Raw genomic sequence first — 12488 nt, 5'->3', positions numbered from 1 at the left:
CTTGAAAGGTTTTTTAATGAGACAACAAAGAACTCGCGAAAACTAAACACCTAAAAAGAAATATTATGATTCCAATGATGAAAGACTATCATTTTAAAGTCTTTGACATACATTGATGAGATCGTGAGAGACGAAGATAATGATCAAGATGAGTCATCTAAGAGACCAACAGCCTGCAAAAGAATGGTGATGTATGTTGATATACATGTCTTACAAATTTGTTTAAGTGAAGATTCGACGAATTATTTACCAAGGCGTTTTCTACCAGTACTTCAAGAAGTTACTTCATCATATTGAATTGCGATATTTCGAAGATTTCAAGTGATGTACTCGAAAAGGAGAGTAAAAAGGCACATACAATATTGAATTACTATATATATATTTTTTTTTTATCATTTTAAAAGCCAAGCTAAAATAATTACAAAACCAGAATGCCGGTCGAAGAAACAATTAAGACCAATGAACAAAAGAGCTTCTATGTAACAGGATTTGTTATTTGTATTATCAACGACTTATTTGATGCTTCCATGTGCAAGTCAGTCTCCTTGCCCAATGTCGTTTGGTGTGTAAGAAGCTATAATAAAAAGTGGTATATGACTATATGAGAATGTATACAATTTCATAGTGTGATGGATTGGTCTCCTTCAAGCTCTGATATAACAATCAACGAGTCATCCATTTGGAGAGAGAGAGTTTCATTCTTTGGAAGCGGATTGATCATCTGCAACCACATGAAACACAAAATTATCAACGTTAGTGAAGAGGATGAAGAGGTTAGCAAATGCTGTAGAGTAATAAAATACTCACCTTTTTACCGCCTTTTATGTAGCCTATATCGACTTCTCTCCTCAGCCAAGCTCGCTCTGAGAGCTAGATGAATGAAGGATTCTCGGCCTTTTATATGTACAGTTCAATGTCCTGTGTAAAGAATCAAGGACACAAAACCTTAAAGCTTGAACAAAGAATTCTTACTTTATTAATGTTTAGAAACTCTTCTCAAAACTAAACACAAGCTTTTCTATCCTTTTGATCATACATCCTTCTTATGATCTCTATTTTATATTGTTCTAGAGTTCCTTTTCTAAAACATGCTAACTTCTTTTTTAGTTTAGGATTACAACTTTTCCTTTTCCTAACTAGATTCCTAATTCCTTTTAGGATATCTATTCTAGAACATTCTAGAAGCTTATCCAACATTTACCCCCTTAAGCTTCAAGTTGTTCTTCATGAGATCTTGAACTCCGATCATCTCTCTCATTTCAGGAAACTTGTTTTTCGCCAAGGTTTTGGTAAGAATGTCTGCACGCTGCTCTTCTCCAGGTACATGCTCCACTTCAAGTAGTCCATTCTCCACACACTCACAAATGAAATGAAAACGTTTGTGTATGTGTTTACTCCTCTTGAGAAAAATTGGGTTCTTTGTAAGTTCTATGGCCGACTTGTTGTCAATGCGGATCATAGTCTTCACATACCTTTTCCCGGTGATCTCACTCAGTAAATCTTGAATCCATATGGCTTGCTTAGCCGCTTCCGTAGCTGCTATGAATTCTGCTTCACATGAGGACAGAACCACTATTTCTTGTTTTTGCGAACACTAAGTTATAGGAGCTCTTCCGAGATAAAACACATGACCTGTGGTGCTTCTTCCGTCATCAGGATCAGTGTTGTGACTACTGTCGCTATAGCCAACAATATCTGGTGATCCTCTCTTGTATGTCACTCCATAGCCTATTGTTCCTCTTAAATACCTTAGGATCTGTTTCAGTACAATGCCATGTGATTTTCTTGGATTATGCATGTACCTACTTAAAATCCCTACTGAGAAAGCAAGGTCTGGTCGAGTATGCAGAAGATATCTCAAGCATCCAATCCTTCTTCGATACATGGTCGCATCAATCTCTGGTTCATCAAGTCCTTTTGACAATTGCAACCCGAACTCCATTGGTATTACCGTCGAGTTACAAGAGTCTAAACCAGCTTCCTTAAGAATTCGACGAGCATAGGCTTCTTGCTTGATTTCTATTCCATTGATTCCTTGACTAACTTCAATACCCAAATAGTAAGTTAGCTTACCAAGGTCATTCATCTCGAACTTAGTAGACATTCCAGCCTTAAACTCCATGATGATCTTCGGTGTACTTCCTGTGACAAAAAGATCATCAACATACACGAACACAATCAAAATCCTAGTTCCTTCTTCCTTGCGATATACAGAGCTTTCCTTATAACACTTCTTAAACTTCATGCTCTTGAGAATTTGATCAAGCTTTGTGTTCCATGCTCGAGGTGCTTGACGAAGTCCATAAAGAGCTTTCTTAAGTTTGAAAACCTTATGTTCTTCTCCCTTCTTTTCAAACCCTTCAGGTTGTGAGACATAAACATCCTCTGTTAGCTCACCATGTAAGAAAGCAGTCTTAACGTCGATATGATGAATTTCCCATCCATGTGAAGCTGCTAAACCAATCAACATTCTAATTGTTTCCAGCCTTGCAACCGGTGCAAAGACCTCATCAAAGTCAATTCCTTCTTTTTTTGCATAACCTTTAGCAACGAGTCTAGCTTTGAATTTGTTGATTGTTCCATCAGCATTCCTTTTGATCTTAAAAACCCACTTAAAACCAATCACTTTTACATCAAATGGTTTCTCACCTAGATCCCATGTATTATTTTTGTTGATCGAATCGATTTCCTCTTGACAAGCCTTTGTCCATTCGATTGATTCTTTTGCTTCTTGATAGTTGATAGGTTCATCATTTAATGACAGGAGAAGGATTTCACATTCTAGATCAGCTAGAAGAACATAGTCGGCAAGATAACTAGGCGGATTGTGTTGTCGACTTGATCTTCTAAGCGGAGCTGGCTCTGTTTCAATGTTTTCATGATCCTGCACTTCCTCTTCTTCTGCAGTTTCTTGATCCTCTGTGGGTTGAGAACTGTTGTCAGTGAATGGTCCTTGTCCACTGTCTATAGTTTCTCCCCATGTCATTTGAAACATCCCTGGTTGATCTCCTTTGTTTTCTACTCCCTTCCAAGTCCAAGATTCCTTCTCATTGAACACCACATCGCGACTTACTACCACTCTTCTTGTTGTTGGGTTGTAAAGTCGATATGCCTTAGATCCTGGTTCTATACCGAGGTGGACAAGTGTTTGTGATCGGTCATCTAGATTTTCAAATGCTCTGCTTCTACCTTTGCATAAGCGATGCAGCCAAAAATCCTGAGATGCTCGATACTGGGCTTTCTTTCTCTTAAGCATTCATACGGTGTTTGATTTTTTAGAGCTCGAGTAGGAACTCTATTGATCAAATATGTTGAATGCCTTACAACTTCTCCCCATAAATAATTTGGAACATTCATTGCCTTAAGAATGCTTCGAGTCATCTCCATTAATGTCTGGTTTCTCCTCTCAACAACTCCATTTTGCTGGGGAGTGTAGGGTGTTGTAAGATGCCTTCTGATTCCGTTTGCATTACAAAAATCTTGGAAATCTCTTGATGTAAACTCTCCACCTCTGTATGTGCGTAGAGTTGCAATTTTCTTGTCGCATTCCGTTTCGACAAGAGCTTTAAACGACTTAAACTTCTCAAAGGCTTCACTCTTCTCTTTGAGCAAGATTGTCCACATATATCTGGTGTAATCATCCACTATCACAAAGATATACTGATTTCTAGCAAGTGTGGCTGGTGATATAGGTCCACAAAGATCGGCATGTAATAGCTCCAATGCTCGTGTAGACCTATATTGAGTTGCAGTTGGAAAAACATGTCTCGTTTGCTTTCCTACCAAACACGATTCACACAGTACTTTCTTACTTGTGATTTTAGGCATACCTCGTACCATCTCTTGTGTGGACATAGAGTTCATCGTCGTGAAACTTATATGGCCAAGTATTGCATGCCACCTCCATGAATCATCATCAATCCTTGAGTGTAAACATGTTGGTTTTCCCATCTTTAAACTGATCTTGTACAGTCTATTGGGAGAACGAGTTACTTTGACCAACAAACATCCATTAGGATCTCGTAAAGTGAGATAATCTGCTCTCATTCTTACATCACAGCCATATTTTGTAGCTTGTCCTAAGCTAAGAATATTGCTCTTTAACATCGGAATGTAGTAGATGTCCATTAAAAGTCTCTGTTCTCCGTTTTTTCCTTCAAAAAGGATTGATCCTTTTCCTCCAATGCTGACACAAGATCCATCACCAAACTTAACCGTTCCTTTGATGTTCTCATTTAGTTCAGAAAAGTATCCTTTCTCTCCTGTCATATGGTTGCTTGCACCATTATCCAAATACCAGATTCCATCCTCTCTTTTGTTTATCTCATACTTCGCTGAAATTACCTTCTCCTCATTTAAGTACACGATTTCATGCATATATAGAGCTTCATCTGCTTCTTTTGTCTCGTTTTTGTTGAGTTCTTGTTCCTTTACGAACTTAACTGGACAAACAGACGCAAAGTGCCCTGGTTTCTCACATCGGAAGCATATATTTTGAGATCTGTCCTTTTGTTCTCTGTCTTGCGAGTTTCCTCTTCCTCTTTCTCTGCCTCTGTTTCCTCTTCCACGACCTCTACCTCTGCCACGTCCTCTACCTCTACCACTGTCTCCGTCCGTATTTGAGAACAAGAGGTTTTGTTGAGTTTCTTGTGCTGCTTGCCTATTTATACGAGCCTCAAAAGCTTTAAATCTCCCAATTATGTCTTCAAAACTAGTTTTGTTTAGATCCAAAACTTGTTCAAGAGAAGCAATGAGGTGTATGTATTTGTTGGTGGGCAAGCTTTAGAAACTTCTTCACTAACTTTGCTGCATCGAGAGGCTGGCCTAGAGAGGCTGATGTCGAAGCAATTTCCGATAACCTACCTGAGAAGGTATCGATAGTGTCTGAGTCTTTCATCCTTAAAGACTCAAATTCAGACATAAGGGTTTGGAGGCGAGCTTCTTTAACTCGTTCTACACCTTGATTTATCGATTTTATAGCTTCCCAAATATCCTGAGGCGAGTCTTGTTCACCAATTTGCAGAGTCAGATTTTCTGGTATGGATTGATATAGCAAAGTCGTTGCAACGTCGTTCTTCTCTTCAATATCCGTTCTGGGTTCAATTGCGATCCAAGCTTTATGAACTTTCAGCGTTGCCTTCATCTTCAATGTCCAGACGGTGTAATTAGTTGAGTTCAGCATCGGAAATTGAACAGCGGAGGTTGATGTCGTCGTCTTCTCCATCGTCTTCTCCGATGGTTTTGTCTCAGCCATGATTCGTATGAGCTCTCCTTACACCAGGATTTGCTCTGATACCAAATAAAGAATCAAAGACACAAAACCTTAAAGCTCGAACAAAGAATCCTTCCTTTATTAATGTTTAGAAACTCTTCTCAAAACTAAACACAAGCTTTTCTATCATTGTGATCATACATCCTTCTTATGATCTCTATTTTATATTGTTCTAGAGTTCCTTTTCTAAAACATGCTAACTTCCTTTTTAGTTTATGATTACAATTTTTCCTTTTCCTAACTAGATTCCTAATTCCTTATAGGATATCTATTCTAGAACATTCTAGAAGCTTATCCAACACTGTGTGTATCAAAGCAAACTCAAGATTTTTAATCTTATACCGAATTTGTAGTGAATTTCAATAGAAGTTACTGACGAAAATATTTGAAGGGAGAGACTATTTTTCTTTTTTAACCTTAACGTATATCTCATCACCATCTGCGTTTAAAATGTCCTTCCACACTTCGTTCAGTTCGCTGTTTTCAGCAACTGATTATATAGAAAAGAGTGTTACTATTGTTCGGATTATAGATTTATAGGTAGATAAACAAGAAACAAAAATTTGAATAGATGGAAAATGTAACCTTGTGCTGTTACAAGGCTCATAACTTCCTCTGCTGCTATGAAAGTTATGGATGGCTTCAGCACTGTTATCTGTATGGTTTTGAGTAATGTTTCAGCAACTTAACCATAAAGAAGCTAACAAGAAAAAAAAAATAGAAAAGCCTTTTAATACCTGCTTGCCGAGATTTGAGTCGACGATTTTAGAGGCTAGATTATGTACCTAAAGAAACAACATAAATAAACAAATTTTAGCTATTCAATGTGGTTTTGGATTCAATGAAAATTTAGTAAATTACCTTTACTCCAACCTTGTTACAGATGCTTTCAGCGAGGAGAAGAGAATAAGCAGATTGTTTGTCTTCTCTAGATGGATCTAAAACACATTCAGACTTATTTGTTAGTGTTATCATTATTGCAAACGACGAAATCAAACTTCTGATTTTTCTTGAAGTGATATAGATGACAAATGCAGTGATATAGAACAAACATCTGACTGAAGCTGCCAAGAAACTGCCACTCTTAATAAACTGCCAAGCTAACAGATGCAGGTGATCAATATTAATTAATTAAAGCTGCCACTCTCAATAAACTAATAGAAACTGCGGTCTGCCTTTTTAATTTCTTGATCAAGTACAAGAAAGCACGATTGTAATCCTCTGTCTTTTCTGCATCCCCTTGGTCGTAATCCCAGTTTCTTTCTGAAAGTTTTGTGCAAAATGTTGAACTGGCTTCTTCTAATACCGTGGAATCAAATCTTCACTGCTACATGTGGCTGTTTTTTTAGCGATAGGTACTACATTCACTTGATGGAAAAAAGTCTCAATTCTCGGCAGAAAACTATGCAAGAACTTAAGGGTGAACGAGAAGATCTGTTAGGAAGAGTTTCCATAGAAGAAGATAAAGGTTTGCAACGGCTTGCTCGAGTCAACTTATGGCTTTCAAGGGTACAAAGTGTTGAACCCCAAGTCAGTGATCTGCTTGATCAACTGAAACTGGAAGATTGTGTCTGTTTGGTTATTGTTCTAAGGATTTCATATCAAGCTACGATTATGGTGAAAAGGTATTGAAGATGTTGGAAGAGGTTATATAACTTCTATCTAAAAAATATTTCTAAGTGGTGGCGTAGAAAATGATACTCAAGGCGGAGAACAAGCATATCCAACAACGCACAGTTGGTTTGGATACAATGGTTGGGATGGCATGGAACAGCCTCGTGAACGATGAAATAAGAACCTTAGGTCTTTATGGTATGGGTGGAGTAGGGAAAACCACCCTCTTATCTCGTATCAACAACAACTTTGTTGTAGTGGAGAATGATTTTGATGTTGTGATATGGGTTGTGGTCTCTAAAGATTTGCAGAATGAGGGCATTCAAGATCAGATTCTTAGAAGATTACGTCGTGACAAGGAATGGGAACAAGAAACAGAAAATGAGAAAGCCTCTCTCATATACAATAACCTTAAGAGAAAGAAATTTGTGCTGTTGTTGGATGATCTTTGGAGCCAAGTAGATCAGCCACTTTACACATCATTCTAATCTGCGCATATGATAGTAGGATTTTCACCAAGGATATCAATTCCCTATGCAGTTGTAATACAAAAGGTTATCAATCCAAATGGTTGTTATGCTAGCAGATAAAATATGATCAGAACTTTGCAACTCAAGCCAAGCAATAGTTGGGTTTGATCTAACAATCCTAAAATAAACAAAAGAAAGCAAGAAAACAAGAACCACACGACCTAAGCACTCAATGCAAGCATTCGAGTACATGATCGGGTGGGGTGATCAAGTAAACAAGATAAACAATAACAACTCGAAGGTATACTCGAAGCAGGTGATCATGTACCTGTTCGGGTAAGGGATCGAGTGATGAATAGAAATGCAAACAATCTAAATACGAAAGCTCCTAAGGATGGGCTAACCGACTCCTAAGTGTTCCTAACCAATACGGATGTCCTACATGCCTCAAGCAAATTTTACCTAGACAATAAATCTCTAAAATCTTGTTAAAACACTCTCGTGATAGAAACAATCAACCTTAATCACTTCTCTATCCAACTCTCGTTGGAGAAACATGACCAAGCAAGCAATACAAACCGATTCATTATTTTCAATAAAACCCTTACTCATCTAATCTCTTAGGCTAAGTGAGTAAATCTCTAGCATTGATTGATTCAAGCATTTCATCTACACCTCTCGGTGGTAAAACGTCTTAGATCTAATCTCAACCTCATAGCATTAAGAACACCAATCTAGAAGGGAATTTATAAAACACAAATATCAAAGCTAAGACATCCTAACCGATCAAGAACACAAAATCGTCTATCCCATCCCTAGAAACTTTACTACACTACTCAGATCTCATTGTAGAAAACACAAAAGCATAGATAAAAGAAAATTGCATTGTATTAAAAATAGAGTAGAGTAGAAGAGTATAGAATCGAAAATGCAAAAAGAAAATGAAATTAAATCCTAACAAAAGTGTAGAAAGAGTTTTAGGTCGCTCAGTTTCTCTCCCAGAAGCTCTCGCACTCTATTCTGAGGGTCTGCGGCGTGCTAGGGCGAGTGGAAGAAGAGAGGGGTTTATATATGGAAACCCAATAACCCTAGCTTCTCAGTCCTGCCCGAGGGTCTGCTCGATGGGGTGCACGAGGATGTACTCGGGTTGCTCTTCGGGTAGGCTCTCGGATTGTTCTTTCTGTTCTTAGCTCCTCCTCGATCGGGTTGGTGTTTGGGCTGTTCTTCCTGTTCCATAGCTCGTTCAGGTACATGCTCGGGTTCGACCTTGTTTCTCCCCATTTTCGGCTCTTAAGCACCTGTTTTCATCCAAAATATGCAAATGCAAGAATGCAACACCCTAAATGGCCTAAATGTGGATTCCTACAGTAAATGACCTAAAAATGCTAAGGTTAGGGTAAAAACAATGCAAAATATGGACAGAAAGGGATGCTTAAAACATGTAAATTAGAGATTTATCAGACCCCCAAACTTAAATCTTGCTAGTTCTCTAGCAAGGAAGTAGGAGGGTGCGGTTCTAAAATGTGACTCATATCCTTTGGAGCTAAGCGAATGATTCAAGCTATAGTCCTAAAAGATAGTTTAATGGTGCTAAGATCAATCAACATACTTACAAATATTCTTCTATGCTTATCACCATGCATCGATCTAGTTCATCTTCCAACTAAAAGTAAAGAATTGCAATTCCAAAGAACATCTCTTTCACATTCATTAAAGTGTTTGGCGAATTCTTGCAATTGGAAGGTGAATCGAGCTCAATCGGTTTCAAGGGTAAGGCTTTTGGTAGAGTGGTTTTAAACAATTTCTTTGGGTGGCTTACTCTCAAAAGAAGGAATGCTAGACAGTTGTGAAAACTATCTAAGATCGAGAACAATTAGGGCATACAAAGCTTAACTCTTGTTAATCTACCCCTTTTCTCATTAACCCTTTTTTTTTTTTTATCAAACCCCCTATAATAACACTACCCACATCCTTGATTTTAACATTTTCCCCTTTTTTTTTTTAATAATCCCTAAGGTCTAAACTTTATACATTTAGCTCTCTCTCTTTTCTTTTTCTTTCTTTGCTAAGCTCCTAACAATATTCCCAGATTTTTTTCTTTCTTTTCTAGGAGACTATAGCAAGATTTTTTTTACTTTTTACCCCTTTTTTTTTACTTAGAGACTTATAGCTACTTGAATCGAACCTTAGGGACTTCCTTCTTTAATTTCTCTTTTATTCCTCAACCCAACCCCAAATAATCATGCTAACCACCTATCTTTCTAAACCGATCCTAATAGCTAAATCAAGAGCCAGTTCTTTGTCGTTCTCAATACTCTCAAGGTTTCACAACCTATAGCACAATGAAAAGGCCTCACTGAACGATTCAATACAAGGTTTGAAAGAAAGGTTTGGGTTCAAGGGTAGGGAAAACGAATCGGGTTAAACGAAAAGATTGGTAAAAATGGTGTGTTAACCCGATTTTAGAGTCATCATGAGCAAGTATTCAAATTCCATGAGCAAGACAATTTAAGTTCAGGTTAGGTCCAATAATATAGAGATGATGCAATGTTCAAGCAAGTGGAGGACGCTTTCAAAAGATGCAAGGCTTTAAACAAATATTATTCATTTTTTTCCAAAGATTGATCTAGCAACAATGAACTGTGATTAAGGGCTATAGCTTCAATCCTAAGGTTTGGCATTAAACAAGGTGGTTTTAATCATTGTTCCCTAAGATGCATATGCAACAATCCTATATGAAGCAATTACATGAAAATGCAACTACATGAACACTTTTTTTTTTTTTTTTTTTTCAAATTTTTCAAATTTGTAGGGTTTTTTATGCAAATAGATGCAGACTCAAATGAATAAAACTAGTATGAAAAAAAAATTGAAATAAGAAAATAAAACACAATGTTATATACATCCTAGGACCCTCCCCCAAACTTAAATTACACAGTCCATGTGTAAATAAAAGTCTGAACAAGGTTCCAAGAATCACACAAAATGAAGTAAAACTAATGCAATGTTATTTACAAAGGTTGGATGAATGTGGTACCTCATGGGTTGGTGAAAAAGGAGGTTGTAGCAGCCTCCATACTCGCCAATGTGTAGCCAGGGTCGTCACCGGCTTCAGCAGGCGTCGGGATTCGCTCGTCAGAGAGTTCGGTTGTGCGCACGGACGACCTGCTCGGACCAGCATCCGAGGGGTTGATCAGGTAAGGGGTCGCGTAGGTCATCGGGTATGGCATCGGGTAGTACGACGGGTATGGTGGGAGAGGTCCGGAATGATCTCTTGTATAGCCGCTTGCAGGATGCATCGAGTAGGGCATCTGATACGGCATCTGGTAAGGCGGAGGGAAAGTACTTGAGTGGTCACCCGGATGGGGGATCGATGGATGCATCGGATAAGGCATCGTGTACCCCATCGTGTCGGGCATCGAATAGGCGTCTGAGTGGCTTCTCCGCGATCTTTCAGGTCTCGTGACACCCTCCTCTGCTTGGGGCTCGTAGGAGGATGCTCTGTGGGGCTCTGGAGGTGCTAATCCTCGCATTCCTCCTAATGGTCCGCTCCTCCCCATCCATGTAAGTGCATAAGCTGAAGTGGGAGCTGAGGCACAGCTTGCCTTGTCTTGCAGCTCCTTGATCTGTCCTCCCATTACCTTCACTGAGCCAGTGAGGTCTTTTACCTTCTTGGCTAGGAACTTGTTCATCCTCTTTAGCCAGCCGATCCTCTGGAGAGCTTCCCTCACCCCAACATGTTGCTTTTGAGAGCACACATAATCCTCAAAATCATACTCTTCCGAGTTGTCTCCCTGTTCTTGCCCAGTCGTCTCTCTCTCTCCTGCCTCGGACTCCTCCTCCGGATTGTACAGCTCCTCCAAAGGTGGTGTGGAATCTATGTTATCCCCTAGTCGGATTTTGGTGCACACGATGTTGGGCAGGATCATTTGGGTGGCTCCGGCAGTTGGATGGAAAAACTTGAAGAGCAGCATGTCGTTTGGCTTTTCATAAGCCAGGAACCTCGCCAATGTGAGGTAGTCGACGTCTAGCCATCTCAGCTCATGAACCACTCCCTTTAGGGGCACATAGCAAGCTACCAAAATTGGTGTGACCAATCCTCCTATGGAGATCTCTCCAGCTCCATATATCCTCTCAGTTTTCATTGCCCAAGACTTAAGGTAGAGGAACTGATCGAGCAGCACAAAGACCATGCTGGTGTCCGCAGCATCTCCTACTAGTGGTGTACCATCCCTAGCATTGTCTAAGAATCCACACAAGGCAATGTCTAGAAGCTGGAGCTCATGGTCATTCACATTCCCAGTCTCCTTTCTAGCAAAAAGAGTGCAGGCGAGGGACTTGTGAAAATACCTCAAAACAGGGCTTCTTATTTGAGCAGACTTGGAGCTTGTGGACTTGTAAGGAAGCTTGTTGCCTATTGTCAGCCATAGGGACTTCATCTCTTCCTTGCTCACCTCCATGTTCTCTCCACTCCCAGCCTTGAAACCATATAGCTTCTCTATCTCCTTGTAGGTGAGTCGGTATTCCTTGTTGCGCACGGAGAAGGTGATGAACCCGATCCCCCCATCGGGTAGTAGGGTCGGGTGGTCTTCAAAAAGTGTAACCACAGCGTGGATAGAAAGTGTACCGTCTCCTTCTCATAAGCTTCGAGGTTGCTTCACATCATGCGGCCCAGGTGGCACATGTCGAACAGGAACTCAACGTCTCTTGTTATTCCCAACTGCTTCATTGTTTCACTGTGAGGGAAACGAGTACCAACGAAGTTCATCTTGCAGAGGACCTTGAAGAGCTTGGCCGGAGTCTCCACCTCTTTCTGCTTCAGCCTCCGCAAGGCCTGGCGTGTGCATTCTCTCTGCTCCTCTTCTTGGTCACGGCTCTCCTCCTTTGAATCTCGATCCTCTTCCTCAGCTGCTTTCTCGACCACCTTCTCAACCTTTTCAGAGGCTGGTCTCTTCCTTCTTGCAACCGCAGCTCTGCTTCTCAACCTAGAGGATTGGATCTCCTCTGGTTCTCCTCCACCAGCATCAGAATCGACCTCCATAGGATCAGTAACAGTTCTCTCGGACATAGACAAGTCCCTACGTCGAGGAGATCGGCGGATTGCAACAGCTATTGGGTCAGGAAAGAGAACT

The 12488-nt window shown here is 39.9% G+C and overlaps 2 pseudogenes; one reads left to right on the top strand and one right to left on the bottom strand.

The window, feature by feature from the left end:
- Nucleotides 1–619: 619 nt before the first annotated feature.
- On the bottom strand, nt 620–6247 carry LOC104763148 (putative ion channel POLLUX-like 2; annotated as a pseudogene).
- Nucleotides 6248–6966: 719 nt separating this feature from the next.
- Nucleotides 6967–7374, top strand: LOC147921527 (putative disease resistance protein At5g43730 pseudogene; annotated as a pseudogene).
- The last annotated feature ends 5114 nt before the right edge of the window (nt 7375–12488 follow it).

The sequence above is a fragment of the Camelina sativa genome, chromosome 18, assembly GCF_030686135.1.
Source record: "Camelina sativa cultivar CO46 ecotype springtype chromosome 18, ASM3068613v1".
Classification (NCBI taxonomy): domain Eukaryota; kingdom Viridiplantae; phylum Streptophyta; class Magnoliopsida; order Brassicales; family Brassicaceae; genus Camelina; species Camelina sativa.
Note: the sequence above shows the minus strand (reverse complement) of the source record. Positions and strands in the feature narration are given on the sequence as shown.